The 20,571-nt window shown below is 42.0% G+C and overlaps 1 protein-coding gene across 5 annotated transcripts in view; it reads right to left on the bottom strand.

Annotated features, from left to right (window-relative positions):
* ZBTB38 (zinc finger and BTB domain containing 38) overlaps nucleotides 1–20,571 on the bottom strand; it is a 76,255-nt gene that overhangs the window by 42,481 nt on the left and 13,203 nt on the right. The window contains exons 3-4 of one of the 5 annotated variants that reach the window (XM_007188053.3): nucleotides 13,912–13,977; nucleotides 12,966–13,326 (exon numbers count right to left, since the gene is read on the bottom strand). The exons of 1 other annotated variant lie outside the window; for it this stretch is intronic. The gene's annotated coding sequence lies outside the window, so the exon portion shown is untranslated. Of the gene's footprint in view, nucleotides 1–423; nucleotides 1,046–1,071; nucleotides 1,430–12,965; nucleotides 13,327–13,911; nucleotides 13,978–20,571 lie in introns of those variants that run through there. 3 more of the 5 variants (XM_007188054.3, XM_007188055.3, XM_007188060.3) reach the window with 3 other exon arrangements.

Genomic DNA, 20,571 nt, shown 5'->3' with positions numbered 1-20,571 from the left:
CATGTTATATAAACTGAAACCCCAAAGCCTAAAAAACAATGCTTACTCTTATTATGTGCAATGCACTCCGATATTTTCTAGTCTATTATTTTTTATATTGCATTATATATTCTATATCTTCAAAAAATCTGGTAGTAACGCGCTAAACTAATTTCACAATCTCCTCATGGGTCTCTACTCTTGTTGGAAAAACACTACACTCAGAGATAGTACCTCACCAGAAGTTTCTCTGAAACGGCGGACTTAATCCTCCTATGCTTTTTAACCATGAGAACCTGACCGAGCAGTTGAGCTTCATAATTAGGAGAAAACTCTTTAACCTTTAAAATATGTATAAAGCACCGTAATACGTATCATCCATAATGGATCCTTAGAAGAGATACTCAATTTGGGCCAAAGTCCAGAATGGAATTAATCACTTACCTATAGCAGAGGAGTTATAAAGTGGCACCGCGGACAGACTAAAATCTCAGGTGATTTATAATATACCCTGCAAAGAAGTGGCTAACAGCGGGCGGTCATGTTGTACCAATAGAAGAGACCTAACTACTGCCGAAGTAGGAGGCTGAGATTGCAAGCCCCTGGGGGCAGGGCCCTGCCTTTGCACGTCCCCTTCAATTCCAGGGGCTCTGGTGTTCGACCAAGTAAATGCTCAGGTTCCCGATGGGTCAGGACCGGGGTCCAAGTCGCAGTCCGGGAGAGGGGAGATGCGGCTGTTAGCGCAGTTCCCGAGCCTGCTGGACCGGCGCCCGTCACGTCCCCAGCCCTTGGATGTGCATCTGTCCCCGGCCCCCCGCCTTCCAGCACAGCCGCGCAGATGGGCCACTCGCTGCGGCGTAACGTGCCCGACCCTGCGGCTGGACCCCCTCCCCCAGGGCGCGGGCCCGGGCGTCCCGGCACCTGCGGGCGCCGGGGCGCCGTAGCAGCTCGGCTCTCCGACGTCCGCGGAGCTCCCAGCCCCGCGCCAGCGTTTCCCGGCCGGGTTTCGAGGCTCCCTCCTGGGAGAAGAGGGGTCGGGCCGGCCGCGTCTCGCCCACCCGTCCCGCGTACGGCCCCTGCGGTGGCACTTACAGGGCTCGGCCGCTGCCCCGCGAGCGCGTTCCCCGGGGGTCCATGGCGCTTCCGGACCCGCGAGTCAGGCCGCGGCGTCTCGCAGCACCGCCCAGAAAATGGACGCCGGCGGCTCGGCTCGGCCGGCCCGGCCCGCCCCCGGCGCGGGGTTGGGGACGCAGCCTGGCCGGGAAGAGGGCTCCCCGGCCTTAGCCGCGGGCCGGATGTCGGAGCATCAACGCGCCCAGGACCCGGCCTCGAGAGGACACGGCGGGGCCGCGGTGGAGGGACGCACCACGGCCCCGCGAGGCCTCAGACCCAACCTGGGTGCGACTGGGGGCGGGGTGGGGGGAACCCACGACGGCCCCAGACGCCAGGAAGGGAGCAGCGGCCTCCGCCTCCCTCTCATCGGGGGAGAACACAATTCAGAACCTGCCGCGAGGGCAGCCGAGTTAGGGCGTCTACGGCCACAGAGCCTAGCCACTATCAGAACCAGGCCTGGGTCCGCAGAGGGGGCCCTGGATTCTGCACCCAGATCCCAGAGAACATCCAACCCTTGCACATTTAAAAGAGGCAGGCTTCAGAGAAGTCAACTGCAGTTTTAATTTAAATTCTCGGGAATCGAGTGTCACCTGCGCTTTCCCACGGCTGACAGGAGAGGCCTAGATTGATTTTCCTAACGTGCTATAAAAGCTAGTTCACGCAAAAAACCCGGGCCTCTTCCTTAAATAAAGCGCACTGACTGCCTGCTAGGATCTCTCGTCCAAGATTCAGGGACTGCTCATTGAGAAAGTATTTACTGAGGCCTGCCACAAACTCGCCTTGCGGAGGAGCTAACAGTCTAGTGCTCGAATGTGCAGGTTTTGTTTGCTTGTTTTCTACAAAACCATCCATGTTCCCTGCGTTTTGGTAGTATGAGTCTTATTTTAAAATTTTCTTTTGAAAAGATTCATTCCCAGGTTACAATTTATAAAGGACAAGAAGTAGGTTCTTTGCACGCCTTACATCCTGTTTTTAGCTTGGAATACAGTGTACACAATTCATCCTAGTTCCTGATCACGTTTTAAGATTGTGATCATTCTGATGAATAAAGGAGATTCCAATATTGTATACAAAGCGGTTAAAACATTTTAATAATCACAGAGAAATATACTGACTTAAAGTCAAATTAAAGCATCATGTAATTTAAAAATAAAGACAGGGTTTTGAAGGTTGATAGATTGGGCAACCTGCACACACATGTACACGAGCAGGTCGCAATCTCCTCAAAGCCAAGTGCCCTTTATTCTTTCTCCGTGGGCCACGTTCAGAAAGAGCTATTCCACTAAACTGCATTTATTAACTAATGATTCATCGTCGTACTTAAAAAAAACCAACAATCCTGCAATGTTTTTGTATACGTAATTGCCAAGCAGAGCTACAAAACCTGAGCTAACACGTTAATCATGGATTCCAAACTAAGGAAATCTGTGGTCTGATTGCAAGTTTATGTGTTTCCACTGAGGCTTTTGGGAAAACTAAGGCGTGGGGATTAGGAACTTCTAGTTGGGAAGTGCCAGTGTGAGGTGCTGTTCTCTGTGCTGCCCAGCGATTGGAAGGTGGGAGGTGGTAGAGTGAGGCAATTTGGCCTTTGGATTCTGCCTGCCTGGGTTTAAAGCCCAGCTTTGTCCATTACAAGGCTACTCACTGTGTGACTTTAGGCAAGTTACTTAACCTCCCTGAGCCTTGGCTTGCTCATCTGTAAAATGGGGCTGATTTTCATATTACGCTTATCTCGTAGGGCTTTTTGACAGTTAAATGGGATAACACGCGTGAAGCATCTGCATACGGCTGTCGGTGCTTGAGGTCAAGTATTCAGAGTTCTAAGTTCCTACCATCCAAGCAGTAAGAATCGTAGTTCCCGTATGTAAAGCAACTTTTATACCATGGAAATTTTCCATGGGTAGGCTGCCAGGGTCACATGGTGAGTGACATAAAGGGATTTTAAATATAGGTCTGACTTCACAGTCCACTTTCTGTGCTGCTAACATGTTCCAGGTGGTACCTTGGTCAGATGCTGTCAACAGCTTGTTAAGGGTGAAATCGGCTCTGGCTTTCCTAAGAGGCTTAGCAAGTGAATGGCTCCTTACATCCACTTGGGAATTCATAAACAGTGGCATTTCTTTCTCACTAGGGCCAAATGTTTCTCCAAAAGCGAGTAGATTTCCCCTAAATTGTTATTAATAACTAAAATATCACGGCAACAGTTTTAAACACCACAGCCTAAAACTTACATAATCAGACTGTCCTTCAAAATTTTCCACCCTTCCTCATAACCGGTCACAGATTCTCTCTCTTAATCATTCTTCTTAGTATGGGGAATTATCTGGAAATTTCCAAGAACGTCTCAACTTGTCATAATTTTATTCTTTTCTGTAAAAATTTATTCCTTTCAAAACAACTAAATGTGATATATTTTCATATCCTTATAATATTTTTCATTTCAATGCATTTGCAAATAAGAAAAAAATATCCTAAGACTTTTAAGATTCTCTCCTCTCTTAAATTTCTACTAGTTCTTCAACATCTCCCCAGCATGGCTCCTGATCCTTTTCTAGCGGCCTTTTCTAGGAAGCTGTCCTTGATTTGTACCTCATTTCATTTAATCCCCACATGATTTCTGTTATGTTACAACTGCCTGTTTCAGCTTTCTGATTGAAGACTCTTGGCCAATTTATTTAGTGCCCCCCTTCTTTCTCTTTTTTAAGGTTTCAATGTTATCATTATATAGAAAACAATCTAAGGTGTGTCCCTTTGAAACCCACTTGCTTCCTTTGTTTCCCACCATGGGTTAGGAATCTGTAACTCATTCCGCCTCGCATTCTTCACACACTATTAATTTAATTTATTGTTTTACTTCTCTCTTCCCCTCATCCTGGGTACTCACTCACCAAGTTCTGTCGCTTGGCTTCCTCTTATATGGCTGCTTCTCTCTTTCCCTTTAAGCATTTTAAGAAAGTCCCTGTCCAAATCATCTTCTCTGATCTCCACCACATACCTGAAAAGCCTCCTGTGATGTCGTGCTGAGAAGTCTACCAAGGGCCTTGCAGAGGCAGTGGGTAGAATGCGGGTGGCAGCTTCCCGCCCCTGGGAGCCAGGCAGGAAGTAGTAGGAACTGGGGTCTACAGGATCATTCATGTCCCACCTAAATGGGGAATGGGGTTGTCACTACCCAGCCCCAGACCAATTGTTGCCAGGTGGAATGCCAGATCTGCAGAATTTTCCAATGAAGCCCAAATCAGGATTTTTATATAAAATATATTCTGTATCTTGATCAGGTCTCTAGCTGTAATGACCAATTTACAGAAAGTGTCTGAGACACAGGAACATGTAAAGCAGTTGGGGGGTGGTGGTGGGATGAACTGGGAGATTGGGATTGACATATATACACTAATATGTATAAAATAGATAACTAATAAGAACCTGCTGTATAAAAAATAAATAAATAAAATTAAATTTAAAAACAAAAAAAACAGCACCAAGGAATGTCATCTGAAATTTCCAATTTGAGGAAACTCTATGAGTCAAATTGTTTCTTCAACAAAATTTTTATGACAATAGCAAGGATGAAAGAAAGAGGGGGAAGGAAACCTATAGATGAAGTGAAATTTAAGGGAATATTAATTGCATTGTATGGACCTTATTTGGAATTGTGCTTTGAACAAGTTTTTTTTTTTTTTTTTTTTTTTTCAAATGACCTAACTGGACAAATGTGAATGCTGACTATGATATTTGAAGTTATTAAAGAATTCTTGTTATTTGTTGGTGTGATAATGATGCTGTGGTTCTTTTTCTTTTTCTTCCTTTTTTTTTTTTTTAACATAAGCAAGTGTGTACATGTCAATCCCAAACTCCGTAACTCTCCCTACCCCAACCCTTCCTCCCTGGTAACCGTAAGTTCTGAGTCTGTTTCTGTTTTGTAAATAAGTTCATTTGTAAAGCGATATCATGTGGTTATTTTTCTTTCTTACTAATCGACATTTTTTTTAATGTATTTTTTTTAGGATTCCATATTTTTAAAACTTTTTATTTAGAACTATTTCAGAGTTATAGAAGAGTTGCAAGAATAGTACCAAAAAATTATATACACTCCAATCATATCTTTTTAGCTATTTTTTTTTCTTGAATCATTTGTAAGTTGCAAACATTCTCTTCCACACCTAAATACTTTAGCATTTATTTCCTCAAAAAAAAAAAAAGCATCTTCTCTTAGTATCCTTGTCTTTTAGAGAATCATACTAAAATATTTAGCTATAAAGCGATATGATCTGGGATTTGCTTTAAAATAATACAGGAGAGGATTTACGTGAAACAAGATTGGCCAGCCATTGAGAATGGTTGAAGCTGGGCGAGGACTGTATAGGGGTTCATTAAACTAGTTTTTTCATATTGTATGCGTGTTTAAGATGTTCATAATAAAGTTTTAAAAGATTATGTTAATGAAAGACTTTACAATGATATAAAATGCTTATGATATGATATTAAGTAAATAAAAAGAAGATACAAAATTGTCTATATTATCTCAACTATTAAAAAAATCGCCAGGCATAGATAAAGGACTGAAGGAATGCACGCCAAAATGTTAACATTCCAAATTATTTCAAAGTAGATATATATTACTTTTATAATTAGAAGTAAAAAATACAATTCAAAAAATAGAAAACAAAGTTGGCAATGGATTCAATTAAAATTCTTGTTAGAAGTCAAACAAAGTACATATATGGGTTGGACTGACCAATGGGCCCCCAGTTTGCAGCTTTTGACTTAGAAAATGGGTCCACGGGCTTCCCTGGTGGCGCAGTGGTTGAGAATCTGCCTGCCAATGCAGGGGACACGGGTTCGAGCCCTGGGCTGGGAGGATCCCACATGCCGCGGAGCAACTAGGCCCGTGAGCCACAATTACTGAGCCTGCGCATCTGGAGCCTGTGCTCCGCAACAAGAGAGGCCACGATGGTGAGAGGCCTGCGCACCGCGATGAAGAGTGGCCCCCACTTGCCACAACTAGAGAAAGCCCTTGCACAGAAACGAAGACCCAACACAGCCATAAATAAATAAATAAATTAAAAAAAAAAAAAAAAAAGGAAATGGGTCCACAAACTGCGTCCGTCCTACAGGCCAATTTCGCCTGCCACCTGTTTTTGTACAACCTTCAAGCTGAGGATGGTTTTGACATCTTTAAATGACTGAAAAAAAAATTCAATAGTAAAATAATATATCATGACATGAAAATTACATGAAATTCAAATTTCATTGTCCATAAGTGAAATTTTATTGGGACACAGGCACGGCCAATCATTTCTGTATCTATGGCACTATGTGTGTATATATATATAAAATATATATAATTATTATTATACTTCATATTATATATTAGTATGTTTTTAATTTCATCAATAAAGAGTTCATAGAAATTTGTTTTCTTTGTTGTTATATAAATACCTACATATCATCCTCAGTTTTGCCTTGATCCACAGAGCCTAAAATATTTACTATCTGGCCCTTTACGGAAAAAGTCTGCCAACCTCTGGCTTAGAACTGGGCTTCCCATGTGACCTAAAAGCAGCTTGGTTTAGCAGAAAGTGCACTGGACTGGGAGTTAGGCGTGGCCACTTAACTCTCTGAGTGACCTGGAGAAATCACAACTTCTCCGGGCCACAGTTCCCTCAATGACAGAATAAAGTGAGTCTAAGTTTCACACAGCACCTGAAGTCTGTGCTTCACGTTCCCGTAAGAGCTAAGCAAGAAGTACAGGATGATGGCAGCCTTACGTGCTGGTGTGCCAGCAGGGGCGGTGCTCCTGGAGACCAAGGAATTCAAACAATCAGAATATCCACTGGGGATGGTTTACCGGGCACTCAGACCAGGGCCTGGAAAGGTGGGTGAAGAGCAAGGAAGACAGGCTTTGGGGGCTCCAAAAGCAGAGCAGCACACCTGTGAGGGCAACATGACTTCGGGCAAAAGAGTTTCTAAAGTCTGCTGCTTAAAACGGGTATTTTGGGTCTATCTCCAGGCTGAGCTTTGTGGAAAACCAAAAGCATTTAGTCACAACCCATGTAAAAATCTGCTCATTTAAAGTTTAATCCAGATCTAGTCAAGTGACGGCAGCAGGGCTGGGGGGTGGTCTCTGGCATCCTCAGCATGTAGAATAGGAGCCTTGGGATAGAGACTTCATAAGCTTCTGGGATAAATCACCCTTAAGGATGCCAATCTGCGGGCTTTTCATAACAGTCAACGTGGGACAGTTAAGCCCTAAGGCCAACATTGCGGCCGAAGCCAGACAGAACATGAGAGCACCCAGTCCTTACACAGCAGGCCCGCAGCCTGCATCTCAGGGGCTCTCCCAGCCTCCTTTTACTCGTTGCAACCCCTCCCACTCTTTTTCCCTTGTACCCCACGCCCCCAGCTTCAGGGTGCAGCACAGCAGCCTGCTTTCTGACTGCCTGCTTTGTTCCCTCTTTCTGATTTTCCACACAACCCTCCCCGCCTCCTTGCTGCCCTCTCCCCACTTTGCCTCCTAGATGGCCCTTCCACAGTGTTTCCCCAATATCCTGCGTTTTCTGATCTTTCAGTGATGCCCCTCTCTTTCCCTACTAAAGGTCGCCTGCTTCCCTTCCACAGCTCAAGAAACAAGAGAAAAGGGGAAAAAATTACAAGGGCACTGCCCTTCTGGGATTTAACCACATTCTCAGCTGGTGGCTTTTGTTTTCTCGTCTCACTGACTTGTAAGGCCCTCGGGGCAGGGACTCTACGTCATGCTCGGTGCTGGGGAAGATGGGCAGGACTGTGAAGCCTTAATTAGAGTAAGGCCTCAGACAGGGTAGAAGATTTGAGCAGGCAAAAAAAAAAAAAAAAAAAGGAATTTCAAAATATCTATTTGGCAGCAATGACCACGGGGTAAGGAAGAGGTTTGTTTAATCATATAAAAAGAATCATGAAAGTCTTCACAGCATTTTATGAACGCAGAAAAAATATTTATAGTGGCATTTTAAAAACAAAACCGAACCAGAAAACAAACTTCCTCCACAGGCCAAATATAGTGACTGTAGACACAAATGCTAGTCTCGAACCCTGAACAGGAATAGCTGCAGAAGCAAGAAAGTCATTAAAGGAAAAGATGCAAAATGAATTACAAGATCAAAAGAGCCATTTTCTGGTCAATGAGATGTTTGGGCCACGGCAGTGCCATGCTGGGATCACCTAACAAAGACAAGGGCTTTGGCAATTGGTCTTTGATTTCCCTGCTTCCCACAGAAGCAGAACGGCCAGCAGGGAGACCCCCACTGTCTGTCAGGGAAGGTAAAAAGGCAGAAGCATCTTGCCTGCATCACGAATTCAAATTTTTGCATTCAAGGCCTTCTCAACTTAACATCTGCTCATGAATGCGAAAGAGTGGCAGCCGTTATGGAGGTCACCTGCTAGGGCAGGCAGACCAGCTTGGAGAAGGGCAGCCAGACACACGGTGGCTTATTAGGAACCAAGACATTTTGGGAAGGTGATTGAGGATGAGACACAGAGTCCCAGGGAAGAACCATCTTCTCCATTGGTTGAGATGACCCCAAACTGAAGGCTAGCCTTCAGGAAACAGCATAAAAGGCCACTAAGAGAACAGCATGCCATTCATTTCTTTCTGGAACAGAGAGGATATACAATTTTACCTGTCCATACAACCCCCTAGCCTTGTGAAAGTGGACGTGAGCTTCACAGGGAATTTCGTGTCACATTTCCATTCTGCCTGGGTTGTAGTGGTGCCTGTCACACAGTAGATGCTCAACAAATATCTGAAGAAGTGAACTGAACAGTTGTAGCCCCTCCCCACTGATGGGCAATATTCTACTACAAAGAACTAGAACATTCTTCATGCAGTGGAATGTTTCGTGGCTAGTCAAAACCAAACAAAGTGTAAGGAGTCAGCCAGGCCACTTCTAACTTGTGATAAGCAAAGCCCACTAAATTGTGAATCAGTGTTAGAAGGTGCTTCTGAAACATTGAGAAGACTTTGAAGGGTCTTACAGTTTCTAAGGTGTAGAGCAAACCTAGCCCTTTGTTCTTGGAGCTTCATTAGCAGACGAACCTAAAAGGCATGAAAGAGTTCTGGTTCTGAAGAATTTCCTTAGTATTATTTGTTCAAATAGAGAAAGAACACTCCAAGCAGTGAGGTCTTTAGAAAGCCACCAACAGACAGAGTTCTGCAGAAACTGAAGTGTTTGAGGTGTCAGAGGTCAAAGACAATTTACTGGCAAGATGGGACAGACCCTTCCACCTCTTGCCTTTGAAAAAAAAAATTAAAGGAAGTGGCTCTCTCAATGTTTTGCCATGAATTGAAGTTCTGGAGTTCTTAAGAAAAATGAAGCAACAGGCTTCCCAGAAATTTCCTTGCTCGGTGATTCCTTTCTTCTGTGGATTTCTTGGGTTAGCACTGAATCTGTGCCCAAATTTCAATACCACCTAGGACTGCAAAGTCCAGAACTTCACTGCACCTTCTGAGACCGTGTTGCGGTGGGTCTGGGTCAAAGGAAGTGACTCTGCTGGCACTGAGTCCTGGGAATTTGACTAAAACCAGCCATGCGGGCCTGGCCCACCGTCTTGCTTCGCGGGCAGCTTACCTAAGTCAGGCTCAACGCACCAAGTCCTCAGAGCTGGCTCTCATATAATGGCAGTTACTCGTAGAAAGGAGTTTGTGGTCTGAGCATGAACACCCCTCTTCCTGGTAACGCTCTCCATCAGCCCTCCACCTGTCGGGATCCATGTCACCACCCAGGTCTCCACCTAAATACCACTCCTCCGGAAGGCTTTCCCTGGCCAACCATTCTAAAGTGGCTCTCCGCCTCCCAACGACACACCCTTGTTTTTTTTCATTTTGTCTTCTCTTTCTCCTTTGCACTTGTCTTCTCCAATTAATTGTTTACATATTTATTTTTGTGCCCCTGGCCCCTACCACTCCACCACACTAGGCGTGGGTCTATGAGAGGCAGGCCCTGGCCTCTCTTGCTCATGACTGTATTTCTAGCCTCTGGAATATGCCTGGTATGTAGTACGTACTCAATATATGTGTTGAATGTTTAATTACCAAGAAAGCCATTAAGAACAGCATTTCCCTTGGAAGGGAGCTGCTAGAATGAACCATATGGTACCAGGGAACTCAAAGGCTTAGCGTATTAAAGAGAAGATCGTCTTTCTAGATCCATCTCCCCATATCAACCAGCCCTAAGACGTGGTCTGGGTACCCATTTCCTCTATGGGGGATCCATGGAAATTGCTGAGGTAGATCAACATCCCTCTAGTAGCAAGAGATGCCATCTTGGTAATCTCACTGAGTTAAGGTTTGGAAAAACAATTCCTATTCTCCGAAAAAAGAGTTGAGAATTTTAGACTACAAATCATTCAGGCAGAAAACCACAGATTTGCCCATTTTGTTTTGGTGAGAACAAGGCAGTTGTTTGCACATTCTTCCTGTCGCACCTGCTCTGGCCTGCCCAGTGTAAACACCTTAGCCAAAAAGTATAAATGGGTTAAGCACTGCCTTTTCAACAATGAGAAGGGATAAGTGCCATCCTCTACAATCGGCAGGAAATCCAATGATAATTGTAAGTGGGTAAGTTTAGAAAAGCTTTGTGCCTGGTGAAATATGAAGGCAAAGCATTAAGGCGAAATACAACAAAGTAATAAATAATAATTATTCTTCCACTCACTGGTCTATTAATTACAATGACAGTGGTACAGTATACTTCCCAACAGTCTTATTTGGCTTTCAAGCTCCTTGACTTGTGTTTAAAATTCTTTTAGGAGAGACCAAGAGCAACATAAATGAATAATGCCACAAAAAATCATGAGGCATGAAAATCTACAAGGTAACACAACCATGTTTGAGTTAAAAACAAAAGGATCGACATTTTACAGAGAAGAAATACACTGTTGAATCTCTCAGGCATTCAATTGTAGGGTAAAACAATTCCATTGAATCCATCTAATCTTGTGATTATGATTCAAACGGGTTCAAAATGATTAATTTGTACCGGCCTATCAAAATAGAAGACATTGAGTTGTAATCTTTCCGAACAGCAATAGTGTTTTAATTACAAATGCTGGGCTCATTATTTGCTCAAGAACGAATGACAATTAGCTTGATCCTACTGCAACTGTTAATGCTACTGATACTAAAATAAACAGGCAATGCTGAATCAGGGTTCCGACATTTCCCTTCAGTTTACGATCCTCTGATTGATGCTATATGCAAAATGTACTTAGTCTTTTTAAGTTACAGGCAAGAAGGAAAATGGCTCCCAAACAGCAAAAAAAAAAAAAAAAAAAGGTATTGCAGGAAGGATATTTCATGGCAAGCCCAGAGAACAAAATCACTGTGAGATGAATCATGTTCTAATATAATTGAACCAGAGAAAAAACTCCAAGCAAAATATTTAAGTTGGCCTCAAAACAACAATACCACCACCACAACAAATCTTTAGTCCATTAGAGGTTTGATTTTATAGACAGTGCTTTGGAATATTAGACAAACTGCTAAGATAAAGCAACTATTTACACAGATGGTTCTGCAGCTCAATGTTCTACACACTGGAGCAAACCTCAGGGAGGTTTTGGGTTTGGCAGCACCTCCCTCCTAACACACCTACAAAGATGGTTGCACAGAGACTCCATGTGCACTTATAGTTGGGGCTGGGGTGGGCTTGGGTTTGGGTCCTTCTCTACTGAGAGCTCGGCGGTTACCAATGGAGGGATCAGGCAAAACAAAAGCATAAGCATTTTCTGATTCTCAGAATTTCTGAGATACCTATTGTTTCAGTGGCGCTGGTGAACTCGTGATAATGAAACTACACCTTTGCACACAAGCCTTGACCAGCATTCTGGAGCACATGACAAAGAAAACCTTAATTTTGAAAGTGCTGAACACAAAGGGGAAAAGAAAAAGCCCTTACTGTGCAAGGTTTCTATGTATAGAAATATGGCTTAATTTTTAAGGCTGGAAGACCGCATGTATAAATGTCTAAAACCAGTTCAGACTCTACATGAGAGGAAAAAGAACTGCAAAATTTTCATGAAACATTTTTTTTTAAAGACTATCTTTTGCATATCTGTTACTGCATTTTAAAATAAGATGTGGTTACTAAAGAAACAGGTTCTGGCCCAGTGTTAATTTGAAACTAAAATATATTTGAGAAGTTAAGCTCAAAGGAAAGAACCCATGAATTTATTTTGAAAAGTGCCAGAATTTGGTGCTTACAGAACCACAGCTGTATGGTTTGCAATGAACCATTCTAGGGGCTCTGTTTCATTCAGTGAGGCTATTTTTCTTCTCACAGAGCCACCTATATTTAATATTTCCCCCTTTAAAATTGGAATTCCTCATCTCCCCAAATAATAGATATACAAATAATGCATTTATTCTTGTACATTATCTAAAATTGATTTTGGAAGCCTCTAAGTTTTTATTTTCATCTTTCATATAACACGTTTAAAGACCGCTTCTTAAAATTTAAATATTTTAAATGTTTCTTATTAAGCTTATTTGCGCTGTTCAAAATTATCTCCAGAAACCCATTTATTTTTAGTTTCAAGCTAAAATGGAGCTGAATCCACAGACTTTTCAAAAAATTCTTTTGTGGTCTAATGGCGCCACACCTATCACATATATGATTTTTTAGGAGGAATCACCTCACTTTTATAGCAGAATCATTTTATAAGTTTATAAAAGCTATATATTTGTATAGTATCTGAATAGTAAAGGCCATCCAACTGAATACCCTCCCCTCCCAATTACAACTGTCTTATTTAATTTGTTTTAAAAGTCATATTTTAATCTATTTAATGTTCTTGCTACATGGCTCAAAAAAAATCTATAAAACATGCAATTTTCAACCTACCTGTATGTATCACTTAATGCAGTGCTAGCATCACAAGACATTCAGCCATTTTTATGTAAAGCGATGGAGACCAACTGATTTCTCCGTCTTCTTGCTCTCAAGTTTTAGATGCAATTGTCACACACACACAAAACCATACGCAGAACAGCTTGAATGTACTGTGATCACGAGAACTGAATTTATCAACAGGAAAACAGGTTTGAAAAAAGAAGTTTCTCATCCAAGGTTTCTCTGAGGCTGCAACCAAGGAAGTAGCGTGTTGAATTTTTTTCCCTTCCTCCTCTGAGAGTTCAAAGCCTGGAGCTGACCACTGCAAAGGCCACTGTCACATCTGCTGAAAATCAAACCACTGATACCAGCACTGAAAATACAAATTTGAGAACCAAGTTGTTTGTACACCATGGAGTGCATAAGAGTTAAAAATAGATTCCACCTTGCCTCCTACCCGCATAATAAACATGTAAGTTTCAAGTGTTTAATTTGATATTCACATTAATTAACAATACAACATACATTATTTAAAAGACAGCAAATGCAAGAAGAAAGGGGAGACACCATCTGGTAGCAGAGTTTTGTTGTTGTTTTTGTTTTTAGGGTTTTTTTTTTTTTTTTGGCTTTGTTAGAAAAAAAAAGGTAAAATTCTATTTTGAATGTGATGAAAAGCAAACATCCAGAAGCAAATGAATCGGAGCTGAAAGGTGATGCTGAAATAGCTAAGGCTGTAATGAGGCAAAAACAAGTCTTCGCTACCAGATGATATGGCATCCCGAGCATTTACATACTCACATCTGAAATACTAGGCAACGTGTAATGAATTCTATACACAGCATGCACACACAGCACAAGCACGGCTAATCCTGCCTGCCATCTTAGGCTCGCAGAAGCAAGATACGCACTGCAGGCAGCACACTAGCACTGGGGAAGGAGGAGGCAAGGGACAGCTCACCTTAAATGCAGTGTCTGATTAATGTTGTAAGTGACATTGCATATCAGCCTCAGAGTCTTGGTTCAACTGGGTAGGAGGGAACAAAGAAAAATGTCATCAACTGGTGATGCAAGATGAGCCCAATCACTAAACACTGTTTAGCAAACTCCAAATTCTGCAACCAGACAGTAGAAGGCATTTCATACAGTTCAGCAGAGCTGCTGCACAATGAATGTGCCCTTCTGCTTCTGAGAATCAAACAATCCTTTTGCTAAGGAAGAAAATAAGCTGGAACGAATACTGTCATATCTTCTTCTTGAAGAAAGCTTTCAATACAGTATGTATCTGGTTCGGGATGCATTTTATAGACTGTTAATTTCATAGAATGGCTAGCAACAATGACAAACACAAACCTTTTAAGCTACTGCAAAGTAAAGAATAATATTATAAAGGGTGTAGCATTTCTAGATTATTTTTCAGAATCCTAAATGGTGCCGGCAGGCTTGTAGAAGAATGCACGATCAGCTGTCTGTATCCGTGCTATAACCTCTAACCACAAGCCGTGTAAATGTATTCTGCTAAATGTATCTGCAGTACAGAACGGCAGACACCTCCCCAGTCGGAATGGTATTAAAATGTGAATGAATTTGCTTAAACTTAAAAGCAGAATAAAAGCACTTACAGAAAAATAAACTGATGCTGAGTTCCTTTCGATGTATAGCTGACCATCACGAACGATAAAATAAAAGCTGTCCTTAGGACACTGACCTAAATAATGTTAAGTCTCGCAACAGCATACTGTACTTGCTCAGAACCTAGGAAATGCAGAATGATTTTTCTCCTTCCTCCCCCTCCAAAAGCTAGAACGTAAAGTAACAAGCCATTAACAGAAATACCAAATGGCTTTGTGTATATATATTGTACATACTGTAAGGGAAGAAATGGTGTTGAGCTGACATGCAATGTTTCTTTGTTTTACTTTGAGGCTTAGCTACGCTCCCACGATGACATTGACATCATGGAGGTCAGGGCTGACACTGGGGTGCTATCTGTTTCATGAGTGAAATGTTTTCCGAAAATTAAATCTCATCTACTCAAACACCGAATTTCATGTCTACTTCAATATCCCCTCCCTGCTGCCGCTGCTCAAGATTGATGGGCTTTACTTTGGCTGTATGTAATAAATTGGAATCACCTTCTGTAGAGACTCCAATACATAATCATAGGAATTAATTTTTTAAACAAAAAACCTTCAAGAATTCTTATACATCCCCTTTCAATCTTTCCTATCAACACACACACACACACACACACACACACGCGCGCACGCGCACACACACACACACACAGACAAAGCTCAAATTGCAATGAAATGTTTAACATGTGGAACAAAAAATGTGGAAAGAGCTGCTTATTCAGGATTTTGAAGAAATGCCTAATAAGCAAAGACTGTTTTGCTACAAAACCAGTGTCACCATGTTCCCAAAGAGAGGAAAACAGCATAGCTTGCTAGGAAAATTTCCTCCAGATCCTGCCGGCAGGTAAAAATCAGAAAAGCATTTCATTTACCATGCTGTATAAAACATGAAGTCTTTTATTTTTAAGGAAATGGAACAGATTCTTTTCTACTCTTTCTTCAGCTACAAAGAAACCATACCCACCCCCAGCCTTAGATCCTGGACATAAGCCAACATTTTTAGAAAATGTTATGAGACTGATTTTGAATATATAATACGTACGTTTTTCTTCTTCTTATTTCTCCAAAAGTCTTTAATTGCCTATTGCATCACTAAATATGCTAATGTTAATTAATTTTAACACGTGCAAAAATGAATTAATCTTTTCTGGGGTTGCCTCTTTCTTCTATAAGAACTGGCTGCAAATAATCAGGTTAGCAAAACATTTAAGTTGCCCAGAATTTTTTTAAAGGAGAAAATGTATTTGAATATCTGAACTTAGGTACTAGGTTTCACAGCCGGATCTTTTGTTTCTAGCTCTCATTCTGTCTCCTTCCACCGAACCCAAGTGATTTTTTAGCTCAATGTATGGAAAGTATCCAGCCCACCTCTATCCCGTACACTTTAGAGTCTCTGAGCTGGGTTGTCCAGATGGTCGGTCATACCTGAACCACTCCGAGTCCTCTTCGCTTTGGAGCACATCTCTCTCCCACAACTATTCCAGAAATAAACGTGGCTTTAACGGAAACAGTAGCTCCTGGTCTAACCCCGATGGTGGACCCATCTTCCCCGCCCCCACCATCATTGCTCTATGAGCTCTGGTTAGCATTGACAGCGACAGAAAATTAGGATGGAGTATCCCTAGGCTAATTCCTCCTTTACCATGGAGGTTGAGAATTAGTGAGCTTATAACGCTCAGTTGCAAGGTACCAATTTAATATATGGTCGTCTATAAAGCAGGGTCCTTAAAGTGGGGTTGGAGGAGGTTGAAGTGAACACTTAGACATTTGATGCCCTTGGTGTCTGTCCAGATAGTCCTCATTAATAACACTTGAAAGCTAGACATTCACATTAAAATACAAATTATTATCATGCCAGCTAAAGATACACGATATGGAATCTACTCTGACCACATAGAATGAAGTCGCTGCCTCCTCTGCCTGAGATAATAAATGACAGTGACAAGGACAGTAATCCAGATCAGGCTCCCACAAGATGAGTGAATAGTGTTATGTCCGCTTTACAGGGGCAGGGTGGCGAATGCGGTCAGGTTCCTTACTGGTGCTTGTAAGTCGGATGCCAGGGCAAGTGGTTTCCAAACCTCCCAGTGGGGTTCTCTGTCTACCGTCTGTCAAATCGAGCCTAAAAGCCACGTATCGCTTTATTTTGTGATGTTCCAAAACATTCAACGAGCAAATGTGGCTCGTTTACCGAACCTGCTTGTATTAAACAAATTTGAGCTGTAGTTGAAAGCATTTAGATGCATGAGCTTGTTTAGACAGACATTCTCGACTAGTAAATCCTGTTTTGCACTTAAAAAAAAAAAAAACCATGCTCATGCCCGAATTACTTAAGCTTTGTCGTGATTACAAGTGGCAAGGGTATGCACTCATTTATGATTTTTAAAAATTGTGTGCTCATCAACCTCCTCAGGGCATAGGCACAAACGTTCATTTAACAGACAAATCCCTTTTCCGTGATGAAAATTTTAACCTGTTTTTGCCACTTTGATGAGTCAAGCACAAGGAACCCAAAATAATCCGGCAGGAGCAGGTTGGAGAAGGACAGAGCTAGCAGTAAGGGCTGCCTGCCTCTTTCACTTTGATTAATGCCCTTACTTGCTTACAGTCTCCTTCTGCAATCTGAGCTCATTTTATTTTCAGTCCTGTGGGTTAAAGTTAAATTGCATGACTTATGCAAAGTACATAATTCAAGTATGAACAAAGCTTGACTCTCTGTTTAAAAAAAACATAAAGTCAGGGCACTGAGTCCCCGAGGAATCCTTGGTTTATAAACATTTGGATTGGTTTGCACATTTCTTTGCTCCATTCACTGCATTAAAAACTACAGCTGGTTTCCGTTTATACCTAATATAGATATTCAACCTTTGTGGGTAAAATTTGTTATCAGGTTCGGCTATTCTAATCTTGATTTTTTTTTCCTAATCTCAATTTTTAAAAATAAAATGTTTACCAGATGTAACATTTTTGTTTAAGTTCTTAGAATTTAAAAAGTTTAAACATTTTTATGAGGTTGGTTATTACATTTGTTTGTGGGATATTCATGGAGACAACATGGTGACTTAATTTATCAATGACTAAAAATGCCTTTGGATGATATTTTAGCCTAAATTTTTAGGAAAGTCGAATGCTACTTTGAACATCTACATTTTGCCTAGATATCTGGGCAGGGACTTCTGCTTTCTACTTTGATCAGAGCTAAGTCTATAGTAGCTACCATTTATTGAAAACCTACTATGTACTCAATATTTTAGCTATATTATATTATTTAATTCTAACCCAATAATCCTGCAAGGTGGGTATTAGTTATCATCAACTTTAAGTGAGGAACTAATTGAGATTACCAGTCACACATAGCAGAGCTAGGATTCAAACCCAGTCCAATTGATTCCAAAGTCTGGGTCTTTCCACCAATCCTAAAAGGATAAAACCTCCTCCATCCACATTCTGTCTTGATGTATCGATAGGAATCTTCTGATTGTGCAGACTCCTTGTAGAGGGGACCCCTGCTCCCTGGAGCCAGGACTACCCCTGTTTAGATGAACCAGCCTCAACTCTCCAAGCCCTGGGAATTGTGGGTACCAACTGGAGACAGTTTGGACCAGCAGGTGGAAAAGAATAAGAGAAGAGGAATTAACTAGACTATGTTGGAAAGTTAAGGATAGAAAGCAGGATAACAGTTTTGGTCAGAGATTTGTCATAATTTGGAAATGTTTTATCAGGCGAGATAAGTGGAAAAGCTTACATATCCATTTGAGCAAACTACTTCACCTAATGAAGTCCAGTCTTTTCATGGTACAGATGAGGAAACTGAGACTATGCCCAAGATCACACACTTAGTAAGTGAGTTTACCCATTTGCTGTATTAAAATTCTTCTACAAGCCTGCATTTGTGAATAAACTTGTTATCCAGTTGTTAGATTATTCTAATCTAAATTATCAAAGAGGGATTTCCCTGGTAGTCCAGTGGTTAAGACTCTGAGCTACTATTTCAGGGAGCACGGGTTTGATACCTGGTCAGGGAACTAAGATCCTGCATGCCGTGCGGCCAATAAATAAATAAATAAATAATCAAAGAAAACTCAGTATAACAATCAAGACTGACCTGGTTCCAAGTACCATATGCTAACATATATATGTGGAATCTAAAAATAAAAAATGGTCATGAAGAAACTGGGGGCAGGACGGGGATAAAGACACAGACCTACTACAGAATGGACTTGAGGATACGGGGAGGGGGAAGGGTAAGCTGGGACAAAGTGAGAGAGTGGCATGGACATATATACACTACCAAATGTAAAATCGATAGCTAGTGGGAAGCAGCCGCATAGCACAGGGAGATCAGCTCAGTGCTTTGTGACCACCTAGAGGGGTGGGATAGGGAGGGTGGGAGGGAGACGCAAGAGGGAGGGGATATGGGGATATATGTATACATATAGCTGATTCACTTTGTTATACAGCAGAAACTAACACACCATTGTAAAGCAATTATACTCCAATAAAGATGTTAAAAAAATAAATTAAAAAAAAAAAAAAGACTGACCTGGTTTCTACTCACAGATAGATTTCTGTCCTGAACAGACAACTTAAGTCCGTATGATGAGTTCCTTCCCCAACATATTTTAAAAATGGACTTTTGAAAAGCCTAACTTTTGAGTAAGAGATTTTCCAAGCTTAGTGTTTCAAATGAATCATTTTAATGATTGCCTCTCTATGTGAACATCTGTACATTCTGCCCCCATTTAAGATCCCTTCCAGCTCTGAAGGTTTGTGATTCTAAAAAATCCAGCCCCGCTTGCTTGCTTTCTAGGTTGGTTAGGCCAAGAGCTGGACTCCAAGTCTCCTGCCTCCTGGCTAGGTGACCAGATGACTGTCTCACTCATTGGCAGTAATGTTAGATGCCAGCCAGATGGCTTGCAAAGGGGGCTTTCAAATCAACTCCATCAGCTCCACCCTGCTCGGAATATGAGAGGAGGATTCTCTCTCTCAGTGGTCCTGAGGCAGTAGGACAAAGGGTTGGGTGAATGGACATGCGTGAGGAGTTTGAGCTCCAGGAAGCCTGCTCCAATTCTTAGACATGAGGTTTCTCACTTCCATCCATCAGCACTTGTGTAAGATGAGGGCAAGGAGTACACACTTGATGGCAAGGACCGGGCAGCAAGCCTTGGGGACCAAACTGAGGTTACCCTCGAGGAAAGAGTTGGAGGGAGAAGGGAAATGTGAACCATGTGGTTTTCAACCGAGAAAAAGTGGTATGTGACTTAGGGTTGCCAGGGAGACTGTGGTGGACAACATCCCACCCCAAGCTAATTCAGCTCAGACTCTCCCGTGGGAATATCCTCAGCATGGCTCACCACCATTTTCGATGTCACTACCTCAGCTTTAGCAGCAGAATAGTCCCTGCTTTCATTTTGCAGTGCATTGGAAATGTGGCACTAATAAAGACCGTGCGTGCCCATGGAGATCAAGAGCATTCCTGCATCTCTAGTCACACGTTCATTCGCAGCCGTCACTGTTTGCCACTCCCCAGATGGAGAGCAAATGAAACAGCAGGGTCTTCTAGATCCTGAATTGGCAAAAGACATTCAGCAAGAAGGCTGTGTTTCTTCTTTCTAGAGAGATTAGCAGGCAACTAGGTTGAAGAGGGAAGGTGGTGATGTAAATGAAAGTGGAGAAGGAAGAATTCTTACAGATGGGTAAAATCTACCCCACGTGAGAACATAATCCTCTCCTCATACCTTTCTTCATCCTGGGCAGCAAATATTCCAAGACAACCTGGGAACAAATTCATTTGCTTTCTCTTCTCTCAGATGAATGAATTTGTGGTTCGGAAAGGTCACAACCATGAACCTCTTCTCACCAGAGCAGCCTAACAAACCTCAGTGAATCTTCACTTCCTTTGGACTAAAGATAAAAGCACAATATGTTTTTGTTGTGTTGAATTACCTGCCTTTACTCACGTCTCTGGCTGGCATCCTGTGAGA

Source organism: Balaenoptera acutorostrata, chromosome 4 (genome assembly GCF_949987535.1).
Source record: "Balaenoptera acutorostrata chromosome 4, mBalAcu1.1, whole genome shotgun sequence".
Classification (NCBI taxonomy): domain Eukaryota; kingdom Metazoa; phylum Chordata; class Mammalia; order Artiodactyla; family Balaenopteridae; genus Balaenoptera; species Balaenoptera acutorostrata.
Note: the sequence above shows the minus strand (reverse complement) of the source record. Positions and strands in the feature narration are given on the sequence as shown.